Source organism: Musca autumnalis, unplaced genomic scaffold, assembly GCF_047663935.1.
Source record: "Musca autumnalis isolate F117 unplaced genomic scaffold, ASM4766393v1 scaffold_1, whole genome shotgun sequence".
NCBI lineage: Eukaryota > Metazoa > Arthropoda > Insecta > Diptera > Muscidae > Musca > Musca autumnalis.
Genome location: NW_027411644.1, coordinates 126986017 through 127002962, shown reverse-complemented (window position 1 = coordinate 127002962; position 16946 = coordinate 126986017). Strand labels below are relative to the sequence as shown.

Below are 16946 nucleotides of genomic sequence, written 5' to 3'. Positions count from 1 at the left end.
GTTGTCGAAAAATAACAACAACCAATCGTCCACGGTGTTCTGTGTAGTATGTCACCAACACATTATGTTGCCATACATTTAGATCAGACGTGACCAAAAAGAGCGAGCAATATTTTTGCGAATGTATGGGTAATATTACACTGACAAAATGGATGGGTCGATTTTTCATATCGTGTGCGCAATGAAGAAAAATATTAACATGTATATAGCTTTAAATAATATGCAGATACAGCTTTTAATGTTTTATTACAGACAAGGCATTCTGCATCATTGAAAATGTTGATGCAAAACAAGAATTCATCTTCCCATTCTTGCCTCCACATATTTTGTATACAACCCCAAAGCTTCTCAGTGTATCAACAGTTATAAAAACAAGCGACATCAACCTGTTTGCATGACATTCAGCACAAAACTAAAGCGAGATATCAAAACATTTATTCTCTTTGTTATGTTCATCGTCTGCATTCGGGTTGTGTGTGTGTAAATTGCCGAAAAACATCGGCAACGCGGTACCAAATGTGAACATGTCTGATTTAGATGTTCGGCGATCCTGCCAAATCTACTTGCTTTGTAATCAGCAAGAGTTCCTGCGTTTTAATCCGCAGAAGAAGGACATCCTGCGTCAAGTCGCAGACGGGTTCCTTTGGAATTTTTTTTAAGAAGACACTGTCATATCCCGGCCTTCCGATCCAAGCCGGGATCGTGGATAAAGGATATCTGATGACGGGTCCGCAATCACTTACGATAGAAGAATATAGGAGAAGGAATGGAAGAAGGACTCAGGACGAGGACCAACACACCAGGATTCCTATAGTGAGAGCGCCTCGCCGCAGAGGAGGTTATACGTGGAGGTTAAAAAAGAACTGTCGCTTTTATTGAGGGAAATTAATTCGGAGCCGCCACTTACGTGGGACTGTGCCTCTAAGCTGTCGTTACGTAAAGACGAGATAGAATTCCTTATAAGGAATTATCTCGAGAACAGAACAGAAAAAAACGCTGCATCAATCTGCAGACGTTTAATGTGACGATGCGATAACCAAATATCCAGTTCCAAAGAATGCAAATGATGTTAGAAGATTCGTAGCATTTTGTAATTATTATAGACCTTTCATTAAAAATTTTGCCGAAATAACTACATGTTTGAAATCATTAACTAAGATGAACACTAAATTTGAATGGACGGAACAATGCCAAAAGTCATTTGAGACACTTAAAAATAAATTGATAACACCACCAATTTTACAGTATCCAGATTTCGATAAACCTTTTATATTAACTACAGACGCTTCTGATTTTGTTCTAGGTGCAATACTGTCGCAAGGAGAAATTGGAAATGATAGACCAAAATCTTATGCAAGTCGTTCTTTGAATAAGCATGAGAGAAATAAGCCAGTTATTGAAAAGGAATTATTGGGTATACATTGGGGAATTCAATTTTTCCATCCTTATCTTTATGGTAGGAAATTTATAGTGGTTGCGGATCATCGTCCACTAGTCTCATTGTTTTCTTATAAGAATCCAAGTTCCACTTTAACAAGAATTAGATTAGAACTATCTGATTTTGATTTTGAAATTGTGTATAAGAAAGGAATAAATAATACTAATGCTAATGCACTTTCGCGTATAAGAATAGACTCCGATATATTAAAAACAATGATACCTCAGAGTATTGACGAAAAAGTTAAGAAATCGCTGGTGATAACACGAGGAATGAAAAATAAATTGCGCAATATGAATAAAGATAATGAGATGGCATATCCCGATGAGCCTGATCAACGTAGTGGAATGTACATCCATTAAATAGATAAAGCTAGCTAAAAAATTAAAATTTATAATTGATGTGTCGACAAAAGAATTCACTTTTCTTTATAATCATTCTGTGAACGAATTGGTCACAAGATGTAGTGATAATCCTTATTATCTAGATAATAATTTGGAGAAGCTATCATCTGAGTTACGCAGATATATTTGATATATTTGAACTAATAACCCATGGGAAATTTAAAAAAAAAAATTATAAATATTTGAAAAATAATGACGTCAGAATTCTTTTATGTGAAAATCCTCGAAAAATATTTAATGAAAAAGAAAAATATTAATTGATAAAATTATATCATCATACACCATGCTGAGGTAATTTTAGAGCAAGAAAAACATTATTAAAACTTAAACAAAAATATATATGGAAGAATATGTGCAAGATGGTAAAGAAATACCTATCTACATGTGATTTGTGCCAAAGAAATAAACAAATAAAACATACCAAAGAACCATTAATGAAAACTGATACACCGGTAAATAGCTTTGATGCAGTACTAATTGACACTGTAGGACCCTTAAGACCCTCAGTTAACTATAGATATATATTATCTATGCAATGCGAATTGACGAAATACATAATTGCAGTACCAATGGAAACAAAAGAAGCCAAAGCAATAGCTAGAAATTTAAATGAACACTTAATATTGAAGTATGGAATATTCAAGACTCTAAAATCTGACAGAGGAACAGAATTCGTAAATGAACTGATGAATGAGATGTGTAAACTGTTAAATACAGAACAGAAGTTCTCAACACCTTACCATCATGAGACAGTAGGTTCAGTTGAAAGAAATCATAGAGTTCTAAAAGAATATTTTCTTTCTTTTGTGAATAATGATAACTGGAATGAATGGATACCGTATTATGCTTTTGCATACAACATAACACCACATGTTGACACAGGGTATTCACCATTCGAATTGATATTCGGGAAATTAACAACAATGCCAGGCGAAAAAGTAATGAATAGTAAACAAGTATATGACACAGAGAATTATGCTAAGGAATTGAAGTGTAGGTTAAAAATTTCGTTAGAAAACGCTAGAAACATAATTGAACAAACTAAAATTAAGAGAAGTTTAAATTCATTAAATAATACGAATAGAATAGATCTTAAAATAGGAGATTTAGTTCTAGTTAAAAAGGAGAATAGAAGAAAAAATTAATCACCTTATCATGGTCCATATGAAATAATAAATACTGATAATTTAAATGTTACGATAAGAATTAATAACATAGAAAAAATATGTCATAAGAATTTATTAAAGAACTATCATAAGTAATCCTAAGTCAAAATATTTTTTTATGAATAACAATCTTACTATAAGTATAAACGTAAACAAGATATTATTTTATTGTCAAATACAAAAAAAGAGAAAAATACTTAGCCCACTTAAGATCATATTTCGCAAGAAAATTTTTTTTAATTTTAAGTGATCCGCAAAGGAACTACTTGACACCACCGTAAAGAATTGTCATAAAATGTACACAATTTGATTAGAAAACCACAGAAATTGTATTCACTTCTTTTAAGGGTGAAGGTGTAGTATGTCACCAACACATTCACATTCATGAATATTTCCCTCGGAATTTTCCGCACGGAAAATAATTTTAAAAAGTGAAGATATTTTAAAATCAATATTTTAAAAAGTTGAAAACTACTAGAATCACTTAATTATGGAATATTCTTGCCGAATCGACAAAAATATTCCCTTTTTGGACATAAATATGGAAATAAAAAATTATGAAATTGGTGAAAGGGAAAAATTCCGCACGGAATTTTTATTCATGATAACCCTGATTATGTTGCCATACATTTAGATGTTCGATATTTTGTTTTGTTATGCTGATCAAGCGCCACAGCGAGTTCATTACTTACTCATATGTAGGGCAATGGCTTAGATTTCCAATGGGAATTCAAGACTATTGTAATGAGTCAGAAGTTGGCCAATGGGAATGAAGAATATCAAAATAGTAAATTTGAATTGAGTAAAGTTCTAAAATATGGATAAGAATGCAAGACTCAAATGTATGACAACATATGTGGAATATTACATACACACATACATATGTAATTGTAATGATATTGAACTCTTTTCCTATTGGTTCGGAGTAACTCAATATCGAGTATTATTGTAAATATTAGAGATTACGACTCAATGTTAGACTTAAGAATTTTTATATAAATATCAGATGAAAAAATAAAGAAGTCAGTCTTGTTCCTGACATCAATTTTAGACTTGCTCGATTAGCAAGTGAAATCAAAAAGTAGTTTTTCTTTACATCTGTTTCTATTTTTAGATTCACTTTGGCAGTTTTGTTGAGATGTGTGTTTTACTTACTATTTGTATGTAAGTTAAGCTTAATCTCATATTTGTTGTTTTCAAATTTAAAAACAACAACTTTAAAGTGGGATGTAGTTAAAATTGAAAGTGAATCTAAAAATGGACACAGTGAATCTAAAAATACACATAGTTATGTGTATTCTTTGCAATGTGGTGACACGTGACAGTGGGAATAGGTAATTTGGTTTACATATGCGGTTAAGAGAGTTTTTAGGTGTTTCGGTTGAATTCGCATTTAAACGAATTCATCAGTCACACTTATTCTTGAGCTCGAGTCGTCATAAAATTGGGGAAGGGTTCTTTGTTTCAATACAAAGAACTAAGAGAACTGTTGAGTCCAAGTGGCGTTTGACGAAACTAGTCTTCTCTGCCATCCCCAAAAGTAATCAATTTTATCTACATCCCACTTTAAACTTTTTGTTTCTAAATTTGAAAACAACAAATATGAGATTAAGCTTAACTTACATAAAAATAGTAAATAAAACACACATCTCAAAAAAACTTCCAAAGTGAATCTAAAAATAGACACAGAGCACCGTGGACGATTGGTTGTTGTTATTTTTCGACGACTACCAAAATAGTTACGTGCATTCTCTGCAATGTGGAGACACATGACAGTGGGAGTAGTTAATTTGGTTTACATATGCGGTTACGAGAGTTTTTAGGTGCTTCGGTTGAATTCGCATTTAAACGAATTCATCAGTCACACTTATTCTTGAGCTCGAGTCGACATAAAATTGGGGAAGGGTTCTTTGTTTCAGTACAAAGAACTAAGAGAACTAATGAGTGCAAGTGACGTTGGACGAAACTAGTCTTCTCTGCCATCCCCAAAAATAATCAATTTTAACTACATCCCACTTTAAACTTGTTGTTTTTAAATTTGAAAACAATAAATATGAGATTAAGCTTTACTTACATATAAATAGTAAGTATTCTAATTATATTAATTAATTAAAACGAGCTCGAGGTCTTAATGTTGCTGTTTTTATTTTTTTAATATGTTATTCAATACCTCGTCTTTCTTCGAAAGACATCGTCAGGAACAACATTAAGACCTCGAGCTCGTTTAAATTAATTAATATAATTAGAATATTTAAAATAAAGTTCGAAGTAAATAATCAAAAAATCGTATATTTGAAATAATATTTCTACAATACGGTTTTCTTTTTTGCTGTTGCTACAATATGCAATTTATATACCTAATCTATATAAATTTGGTTTCATATTTTTCTACGCATTGTATATATTCTGTAAATACAGTTTTCCAAGGAAATGTTTTCAAACTGAGAAAACGAATACATTTCATGCATTAAGTAGTAAATAATTAAGAATAGTTGTTATAAAAATGTCGTTTTTTTTTTTGCAAAAAATAGTTGGTCGACTTATTTAAGTCTAAATTGAATAGATAAATAAAACCCACTTAGTTCAACAATAATAACCAAAAGAATAACTAACACGTAATGCAAGGTACCAAGAAAATGTTTTCAAAATGTAATTAAGGTTCCAAAATACCACGTACACGTGTTTTCATTGTTTCTCCGATCTTTTTCGTAGAAAACAACATAAGTATAAATGTGTCATTATGTAAAAAAGATTAACGCAAACGCAAAGATACGTTTAAAATTAATAAAAAAATGTAATTTTCTTAATTTTATTTTTTTTATTCAGTCTCTTTCGGCAGTTCGATCATAGCACATCGTTCACGCATTGTTTCAAAACGTACAGCATTTTTGTTACGGTGAATTGCACCAACAACGATTGGATGCAAAAAAACAAAAACAATTTACTTTTTCTATTACAAACAAGTAATTAACAACAACAAAAAACATACTGAGTGTCAACAGTAAAGAGCACGTCTCTTCATTGCTCGAATATGGGTTCGGGCAAACGAACGAGAGAAACTGATAACGTTGCGAGTATATCGAAGAGAACATCACATAACTATTATCTCCCACTTCAACTACAAGAAGACGGTGAAAAAGAAAACAATGATAACTCAACCAAAACCAGTTCTGTTTCTACGAAGAAACATATACCGCCCATTACTATTGTGAAATGCTCCTCTGAGCAAATTCATAAAATCTGCAATGAGTTAAAAATTGTTAGATACTCTCTGAGAAAAATGTCAATTGAACATAAATTGTTCTGTGAGTTTCAATTTGAGTATGATAAAATTGTTAAACATCTCAAAGAGTCAAAGATAGAGTATTTCTCTTACACATCCAAGAATAATCGACCATATAAAGTAGTATTATCAGGGTTGGATAAAAAATCCCCTGAGGTTGTAAAATCTGATCTGACCAAACTTGGTTTGTTGTGCACAGATGTCAAACTTGTTGAACGTAAAACAAAAGAAAATAAGGATTTTGTTCTTTACATTGTCTACCTTAGAAAAGGTTCTATTACAATTAAAGAATTGAGGGAGAAATATCATAGCATTAACCGCGATCGTGTGAAATGGAGTTACCAAATTAGATTCCCAAACAAAATCACGCAATGTTACAATTGCCCAATGTTTGGACATGGTTCAAACAACTGCAATATTAAAACATTTTGTGCTAAATGCGCTGGGCAACATGCAACAACTGATTGCAATGTTAACACTGTTAAATGCGCCAACTGCAACGGAGAGCATAAATCTTCCGATATTAATTGTCCGAGACGAATCTCGTACATGGAAATGAGAGAACGGTATTCTAGACCAAAACTCAAATACGTCAACGGATTGTAAATAAAACTCACATCCCACAACAACCGATGCCCAATGCTTGGAACAACACAGTTCGTCCGGAAATAATGCAGACCCACAATGATTTGTTCACAATTGAAGAACTTCAAATTATTACCTTAGAGTTAATAACTTTACTGAAAAATTGTAAATCTAAATCTGATCAATTTCAAGCGATCACAAGTATTGCCTTTAAATTTTTACCATGAATTGTAGTCCTCTTAAGATAGTTACGTGGAATTCCAGAGGAATTCGTAAAAAATTAGATGAATTTTTTGATTTTTTAATTAATGAAGATGCAGACGTCGCTTTAGTAAGCGAAACCTGGTTGAAAAATGATATCTCCATGAAGCATGTTAATTTTAATTGCTATCGCTCAGACCGCGAAGGCCAAATAGGCGGCGGAGTTGCTGTAGTCATTAAAAACACTATTTGTCATGAGCCTTTGGGGAAAATTTCAACAAAACTTATTGAAAATGTCGGTATTAAAATTTTTTTAAACGATAATTCCTATCTTAGTGTATTCAGCTGTTATTTTCCTGGTGGTAATGCCGGGCCAAATGATGATAGAAAAAATGATTTTAAAGCTGACCTAGGGAAACTTTCTCTTATTCAAGGGCGTTACATACTAGGTGGTGATTTTAACTGCAAAAATCAACTTTGGGGTTGTGTGAGATCCAATTGCTGGGGTAACATACTGCACAACCATCTTGCATGTAATAAATTTGGGATTATGTATCCTCCTGAACCAACATTAATACCGTCTAATGCACGTACACTTCCCTCTGTACTAGACTTTTTTTATCTAATGTTCCTGAAAAACTGTCAGTAGCATCAACACTTGACAAATTAGGCTCAGACCATTTACCGGTTGGAGTAATTTACAATTCGTATTGTAATTTAAATAACAATTTAAAGTTCGACTACAAACATGCAAGATGGAATATTTTTAAAAGACATATAAACAATAATATCTCAAATATTATTAACGATTCAATTTCAAATGTCGAAGATATAGATGGTCTTATATTGAAGTTCACAACGCTTATACAAGATGCCATTGAGGCTAGCGTTCCGAAAAAAGAGGAGTCGAATTCCTTTGTAAGTCGGCTTCCTAGACACATTTTGAATTTAATTACAATTCGAAATAATTCAAGAAGAAATTGGATTAGATATAGACTCTCTCATTTCAAAGCGGAAATGACATTTTTAAACAGAGTCATTGAGAGTAAAATTTCAGAATACAAAAATTCAAAATGGAATAATATGCTTGGTTCTATTAATAAATCATCTCCAAAACTTTGGAAACTGACAAAAATTATTAGAAAGAAGTCAAAATGTATACCTTTTTTAAAAGATGGTGACAGTATTTATGCCACCAATACAGAAAAAGCAGAAGTTCTGGCCAAAAAATTCTATTCAAACCACACAGTTTCAAATGGTTTAACCGATCAAATAACGAAAGATACTGTATTCGAAACAGTATCAAATTTTACTAGTTCAGAACAATGTCATATAACAATAACGGAAAATTATATTAAAGATATTATTAAGAATCTTAAATCCAAAAAAAAGTCCAGGTGTTGATGGTATTAACAACAATACCTTAAAAAAGCTACCACCAGTTGCAGTTACTCTTCTTTGCAAAATCTTTAATATGTGCTTTAAGTTTGGACATTATCCTACGGATTGGAAGACCTCAAAAATCATTGCTATTCCTAAACCTGGAAAAAACGAATGCTATCCTGATTCTTATCGTCCAATTAGTCTGCTTAACTCTTTAAGCAAAATATTTGAAAAGGTTATTAAGGAAATGATTGTCAACTATATTGACTATATTGAAGATAAGAATATCCTCCCTCAACAACAGTTTGGCTTCAGGGCTGAACACAATACAATCCAGCCATTAGTAAGAATTAAGAACTCTGTAAAACACAACTTTAATCAAGGTAAATCAACTACCATGGTATTATTAGACATTAAAGCAGCCTTCGATTCCGTCTGGCATGACGCTTTAATTTATAAACTAATAACTGTAGGTCTAGACAAATCTATTATCAAAATTATAAAGAGTTTTTTAACACAAAGATACTTCAAAGTTTATGTTGGAACAAAATGCTCTAACAAGTACTTCATACCTGCTGGATGCCCTCAGGGATCTTGTTTATCTCCGATTCTGTACAATATTTTTACTTACGATTTCCCTTGCCTACCTGGTTGTGAATCATCAATTTTTGCCGACGATACAGCGATTTTAAGTGCTGGTACTCTTGCTGTTGACATGTTAAATAACCTACAAGAATCTGTGAACGTAGTTCTACGTTATTTTAATAAGTGGAATATACTTGTGAATACTTCTAAATCTAATGCTATATTTTTCACCCGCAAGAGAAAATCGATATATTTACCTCAAACTATGATAAAGGTTGGTCACACAGAAGTCAAGTGGGAAAAGAATGTGAAGTACCTGGGTATGGTGCTTGATATAAAAATGCTTTTTAATGAACATGTATCTTACATAGTAAAAAAAAAAAACATCGCCACAAAAATTTTATATCCTTTTATAAATCGTAAATCTAACTTACTGATTACAAATAAACTATTAATATTAAAGGTTATATTTCATCCAATCTTATATTACGCCGCACTTGTTTGGTGCGACTCATCATCTTGCCACATTAAAAGATTGCAAATTGTTCAAAAAAGCTTCTGAAACTAATGTATAATCTGCCATATCATTTTTCAACCAATCGTCTACATTCTTTTCACAACATTCACAAAGTAATGGAAAAAATCGGTTATGTTACTTTAAAATTCGTTGATAAATGTTCCAACTCACAGTTTGATCATATAAGGGCTTTAGCCCTTTAATCTTTCCCCTCCTTTCTCCCTTCCACCTCTTTATCCTTCCCTTTTCTTCTCCTTTCCTTTTATTTTACATACCTTACCACTACCTTTTAAGTTTTTATCTTAATATAAAAAACAAAATTAATGAGTTTTTTGTTATATTTTTCTCAAAGCAAATATGTCATTACTTGGTTATTATAATATATTACATATTATATATATTTAAGTAGTAAAGCCCAAGTCGGCTGGTCTCTTTACATATAAGTTATTATTTATTGTATACTCCAAACTGTTAATATTTGCAATAAAGGACTAATTGAATTGAATTGAAAAATTATTTTTTATTAATTTTAAATGTATCTTTGCGTTTGCGTTAATCTTTTTTACAAACTGTAACATTTATACTTATGTTGTTTTTTTTTAATTTTGTTTGTATGCAGAGTACGTAAAAATACTTTAAATAAAATTTCCAATCGTTTCGTTTCGTATTTTCCATAGGAACAATACAAAACGAAACATAACCCTCGTTGGCCGAGCTCGCTGTTTAGTTTCGTTTTGTTTACATTCGTGAGTACGAACAAAACGAAAAGCGAAAAGTACTCAACTCCACAACAACAGATAGAAAAATAAAAAGTACTTAACACATGTGAATAAATCAAAAACGTTTGGGGTTGATAAAATTCACTGTGGTATGCTGATGCTAACTTATAGGGTTGTTAAGAAATCACATGTGTGTGTGTGTGTCTGAGTGTGTCATTGACCATAACGCACGGCAAACGTTTCCCAAAAATACTTGTCTTTTCGGTGGTGAATGAAACAACTTGGCAAAGCATAGCCGAAGTTACATTTCACCAATCGTACGGTTCCCATCTTTTTACGTTGAAAAGTTTGTGTTTTTGTTTTGGTTGTGAGAATGAAACGATTCAGAGAAGCTGAAAAGTTTGTGGCGTTGTGTGATTGGTACGGGAATCGTTTTGTTTCTTTCCGTTCATTGTTTGTATGTCTACGAAAAAGAGATGAAAACACGTGTACGCTCGTGTTGTTTTTCGGTGAAATTTATTTTACAAATTATTACCCAATCTTCATACAAACAAAATTAAAAAAAAAAAAGAGATGAAAACACGTGTACGCTCGTGTTGTTTTTCGCTGAAATTTATTTTACAAATTATTACCCAATCTTCATACAAACAAAATTAAAAAAAAATAAAGCAATCTACGAAAAAGAGATGAAAACACGTGTACGCTCGTGTTGTTTTTCGGTGAAATTTATTTTACAAATTATTACCCAATCTTCATACAAACAAAATTAAAAAAAAAAATAAAGCAATCAGTTTTTTCAGGCAATTGTCAAATAATGAACAATGGCGAAAACAAAATCAAAATATTCGTTCCGATATATTTTTGAAATAGTGGGCGGTCTTATATATTATTTATTTTCCTTTGCGTCGGAACATGCATTACAGGGAGAATTACATGCATGAACAATGGTACCGCAGAAAAGGAGGTTTAAATGTCACTCAAATATAAGAAGCAGTGCAATCTATATATGGTAAAAAGCAAATATCTTTTGCAATTCCATCTAAAAAAAAAAAAATTAAAAAAAAATTTTGCGAACACATGTACCATTTTTGGTATAGAGGTAACGAAAAAAAATTCTGGTTCCAAATTTGTTCGCGTTCACAAAATAAAATAGGCCGATGCGCGCAAAAGTTATAGCGGTTTTCATTCTCATATAAAGAAAAAATATTTAAAAATGTCTTATTTGTATGCATAAATCGTTAACAGCATTCCATATCTATTTGCAGATGTTGAAATATTTACTAAATTTATTTTTATTTTCGCGGAAAATCTACAAAAAAAAAGTAAATCCAAATTATTCTGTCCCAGAATCCGCACAAACCTTCAAAAAATAAATTAAATATAATAATTAAATTGTTCCTGATGCTGTCTTTCGAAGAAAGACGAAGTATTGAATAATATAATAAACAAATAAAAACAGCAACATTAAGACCTCGAGCCCGTTTTAATTAATTAATTAACTAATTAATATAATTAGAATATTTAAAATAAAGGTCGAAGTAAATAATCAAAAAATCGTAAATTCAAAACGGTGCGCACACCGTAATCGAAATGATTTACCAAAAACTAAAACACAAAAACATTGGAAAACATATTAACAAATATAGATTTAAGTGTAACAAACAACTAAACACCAACTCTACTATAATTTTTTTTAATAAAATGCAGACGATCTGGTATAACGCCAAACTTTATAAAAAACGCGACAAAAAACATGTACAACATATTTGACACAAATGAAAAAGTACCAACAGAAATACCAACTACGAGTACATTAGAAATCCATTTAAGAAATTTTCATAAGAAGATCCTCAATTTACTTATTCTTGGATTCATCTTGACCATCGTTGAAACGCTTTTGGTTGATGATGGTATCAATAGCCAAAGCGGTTTTGCCAGTTTGACGATCACCAATGATCAATTCACGTTGACCAAAACCAATGGGGACCAAGGAATCGACAGTCTTGATACCAGTTTGCATAGGTTCGCGTACAGAGACACGGGGAATGATACCGGGAGCCTTGATACCGACATGGAAACGATCCATGGTGTTGATGGCACCCTTACTACCCTTACCATCAATAGCGTTACCCAAAGCATCAAGGACACGACCCAACAATTCATCACCGACAGGGACATCGACAATAGCACCGGTTCTCTTGACAATATCAATTTGATGAGCTTATCATTACCGAATACGACAACACCAACGTTATCGGGTTCCAAATTCAAAGCCATACCCTTCAAACCAGAGGAGAATTCTACCATCTCATCGGCTTGGTGGATGTTGTTCAAGCCACAGACACGAAAGATACCATCACCAATGCTCAACACACGGCCAGTCTCTTCCAAATCGGCCTTGGGGGCAAAGCCCATAATGAGTTCTTCCAAGATGGAAGAGATCTCAGCGCTACGTTGTGTGCTGGAGACATGGAGTTTACATGTCTGTTAAGCGGCCTTTGGCAAATTGCGGACCACAGATGTAGCCAAACGAGCAGAAATCATCGACATTTTGACTTAAAATTAATTTATTCTTTCTTGTCGCTTGCAGAAAAAACGGATTTACTTCTTATACACCCAGCCCTGTTATTGACTTATTAAACAGAAACATGAAATAAAGAAAATACATAACAACAAAATAGAAACAACAACTTATTCAATCAAGCTCATTTTGTCAGCAGAAGATGCAAACAAACTCTTTGAATGCGAAAACAATTTGTCTAAAAATATATCGAGAGACATAAGAGAGACACACAAACAGGAACAACAGAAAAATGAGTTAGAAATTAATCACAACACACATTGGTTCGTAAGCTTAACCGAGACAGAAATACCAGATGAATTAAACTGGCTACTATCGCATGGCAAAATGTTTGCCCTTCCACACACAAAAGAAGTGTTCCCCTTCTCTATGGTTTACCAAAAATTCACAAGGAAGGACATCCACTCCGTTCCATTTGCTTATCAATTAACGCACCCTCTACGAAACTGTGCAGCTATGTAACGTCCATACTTGCAGCTATATAACGTCCACTTGAGCTGAGCTCAAAACTCAAGAGAATTCAGATAGCTGATAAAGGAAACAGAAATAAAGGATGACGAGAGCTTCTCGATGTGGTGTCCCTTTTCCCAAGCTTTCCAATAGACTTAGCCTTAAAAATAACAGAAGAACAATGGAAGTACCTAGAAACAGTGGCAAAAATATCAAAGAGTATATTTATAAAAATACTAAAATTTTGCATCTGTGAAAACAGATATTTTAGATACAAAACTAACTTTTACCAACAAAAGAAAGGTCTGCCCATGGGATCCTCAGCATCTCCGATAGTAGCCGATATTGTAATGGAAGAGCTATTGGATAGATGTACCGACATCTGTGATATTAGACCTAAGTTTCTGACAAAATACGTTGACGACCTTTTTGGAATAATAAAATCAAGTGCAATAAATAATCTACTGATGACTTAGACATATTAATGACGAGGAAAAACAACAATATATTGACAAATTGGTACCAAAAACCCACGGCTTCGGGAAGATTGGTTAATTTCCACTCGAAACACCCAAAAACAATAATAATGCATACCGCGGCAAACTTTATTAGTCGAGTTCTAAATATAAGCGATAATGAATTTCACAGAGAAATTAAAAAAAAAAAAATTACATCAATATTAAAACAGAATAGTTTCCCTTCGAATGTCATAAATATTTTAATAAAACAATACTATAATAAAAATCAACAAAAAAACGGAAAACCCCAGTAAATATTATAAATCGGTGACATATGTACCCGGCCTTTCGGAACGCTTCACAAAATCTAAATGCTATGAAAATGTAAAATATTCAATAGCACCAAAAACATCCAATACTTTGCAAAAAATTTTCACACAGTTAAAATCAAAAATAGTCATTATGGACAAATCTAATTTAATATACAAAATAAAATGCAATGGCAATGATAAAGAAAACTGCAAAAAATAATATATCGGGACCACAAAAAAACAAATTAAAAACGCGGTTATCAGTAGTGGGATTCTGTAACTTTTTTTCTACCAAACAGAAAACGTTAATTAACGAAAATGTTCGGTTGAAATACCGAAAGTGCTATTCTGTATTTCAATGTTATCGATACAAAAATTTTACCGACGAATATCGGTAGAATGACGGAATTTTAAAGAAGATGTACGTCATTTCAAAATGAAAAGCCTATACGAAGTATATAAATTATTCTAATTTATAAACGTTTCTTGTTATTTTTAGGAGAAATGGAAAAAATCACACTTGAAACGACATAATGCTTATTCAAAATTAACATAATTCAAATTTCTAATGAAATAATTTAAATCACAATTGCATATAAAATGATTATGTTTCAAATTACATGTAGAAAATTTCAACCTAAAAATTAAAAATCATAATTAAGACTATTACAGCCTGTTTCTGTATGTCGAAAGAAGAATGTATGGGAAAGAAACACGTCCAAACTCTTGTGTGTTTTTCAAATTTGTTTCTTGTTTTGAAGCAAAGGCAAAGGTAAAATTATTTCGAAAACTAAAGTTCGGTCGTGTTTCATTCACACACATTCTTCTTTCGACATACAGAAACTGTCTGTTCATGTACGTTTACATATAGCTATATTTATTTTATTTTTTTATTTATTCCAGTGGATTTTTATTGTAAAATCCATTGGGTGTACGTAAAAATTCTTATAACCCGACAAGTTCTAATGTAAACGTGGTGTAATACGCGACAAATTGGTTGAATTGTTTTTTTTTCCAGAATTTGTATGATGTGGAGGGGTATTTTTAATTCGATCGAATATAGAGTGAAAAAGAAGATGTAGAATCCTAACATTCAATATGTATATTTTGAGAAGGATTTTTAAAATTTTTTTATTGATGTAATTTCAGAATTACGTATTATCAGGGAATAATTACCGACATAAAAATCGGTAGAATTTGTATACAGAATAGCACTTACCGACAAATATCGCTAACTATCGACATTTGTCGTCAATTCCATCGGTAGAGAGTTACAGAATCCCACTACAGGACATAAATCAGACATTAAAAATCAATTACCACAACAAACAACACTGCACTTTCTACCCACTGTGCCACTGAACAGCAACATCCAGTATTAGAAAGAGTGAGAATGTTGCAGTGCGAAAACAACTACCAAAAGAGACTTATGTTGGAAACTCTCCACATTATGAACACTACAACATCACAACGTATAAATTGCAAAACATACACAGAAAATTTGGCACATAGCTATAAACAGAATACTCCAGTGACGAAATAATGACAGCGACACTAGATCGACTCTTGGCAAAACTATTATTATTGTTGTAATATCTTTAAATATTATTTGTAAGTGAAACAACAACAACAAGTTCATGCATACAAAAAGTAACCAAAATGTTTTTCATATGTAGATCTATCGTGTTGGGGTCCATGAACAACGAAAATACTTTTGGTTCGTTTGGGTCACTTCGTTTTATTGTTTAATAGCGGTAAAAGTAGTGAAAATCGGGGTTTTTTACATTTTCAATTTTAAAGGGCATATCTTCGGATTTTCGTTGATCTTTTTTCCTTTCGAATAAGCAATTACTTCTTTAAATCGGGTAACAAACGACTAAGTTATAGTGGTTGAAGTGTAAAAAACCGGACCAAGAATAGCGGGAACATTATTTTCATCGTGCGCTAGTCTGCTTAGAACATACCATACAGTATAATTATTTATTTTCACCAAAAAGGAAACTAAATTAGCTTCCGAAAACGGGAAAAACTAATGAAATCGGTTGAAAAATGGAGGAGCTATGAAATTTTTTGTGTTTCTGTCCGTCCGGCTGTGGTAAACACTCTAGCATGCTGAAATTTTGGAAATATAGGTTTTTTGTGTAAGGGCATGTCAAGTTGAAAGATGAACTACGTTTTGGTATAGCCCCCATATAACGGTACCGCTCGTTAGCTAAATTTTTTGGGCGAATGAGGTATAATTTGACATTTAGGGTTCCTTCTCCCCCAAAAATTGTGGACAAAGTTCCATTTTTTCGTATAGCCCCATATAGCGGTACCGCCCGATTTGAGATATTTTGACGTTTTTTGCTACATTTGTTTTGTGAATGAGCTATAATTTGACACTTAGGGTTGCTAGAGAACAATAAACTTCTCCGCCAAAAATTATGGACATAGGTCCATGTTTTCGTATACCCCCATATAACGGTACCGTATAGCCCCCATATAGGCAGATTATGGAAGTACAGCTAAAAATATGACCCACAGCGTTCTTAAAGTTGGTAGGCGGGACAAGGGAATATTTTGGGGATCTTTTTGGTTCTTTTTTCGATCGCTCAAAAACTCCATAAAAATGTGATCATATCAGTTCAAAATATTCTGAAATTGTTCGTCATAAAAATTTACAAATCTGTAAATCTTATCTAAACGCCTCGTTTTAGGGTCAAAGTCGTACTTCATCGTACTTATTCTTAATGGTCCCACAAATCATAATTTCAGTGGGATGACTTCAAAGACAAAAATATTCTTCGTTTTATAGATCGCGCGAGATTTTGACTCAGTATGGAATCATGTAAAATTAAGAATCCGAAATTTAAACAAATAATA

At 32.4% G+C, this 16946-nt stretch overlaps 1 protein-coding gene and 1 pseudogene across 7 annotated transcripts in view; one reads left to right on the top strand and one right to left on the bottom strand.

The window, feature by feature from the left end:
- The window catches only part of nAChRalpha4 (nicotinic acetylcholine receptor alpha4), a 562559-nt gene that overhangs the window by 450577 nt on the left and 95036 nt on the right, over positions 1–16946 (top strand). The window lies entirely within an intron of this gene.
- Positions 12137–12899, bottom strand: LOC141390581 (ATP synthase subunit alpha, mitochondrial-like; annotated as a pseudogene).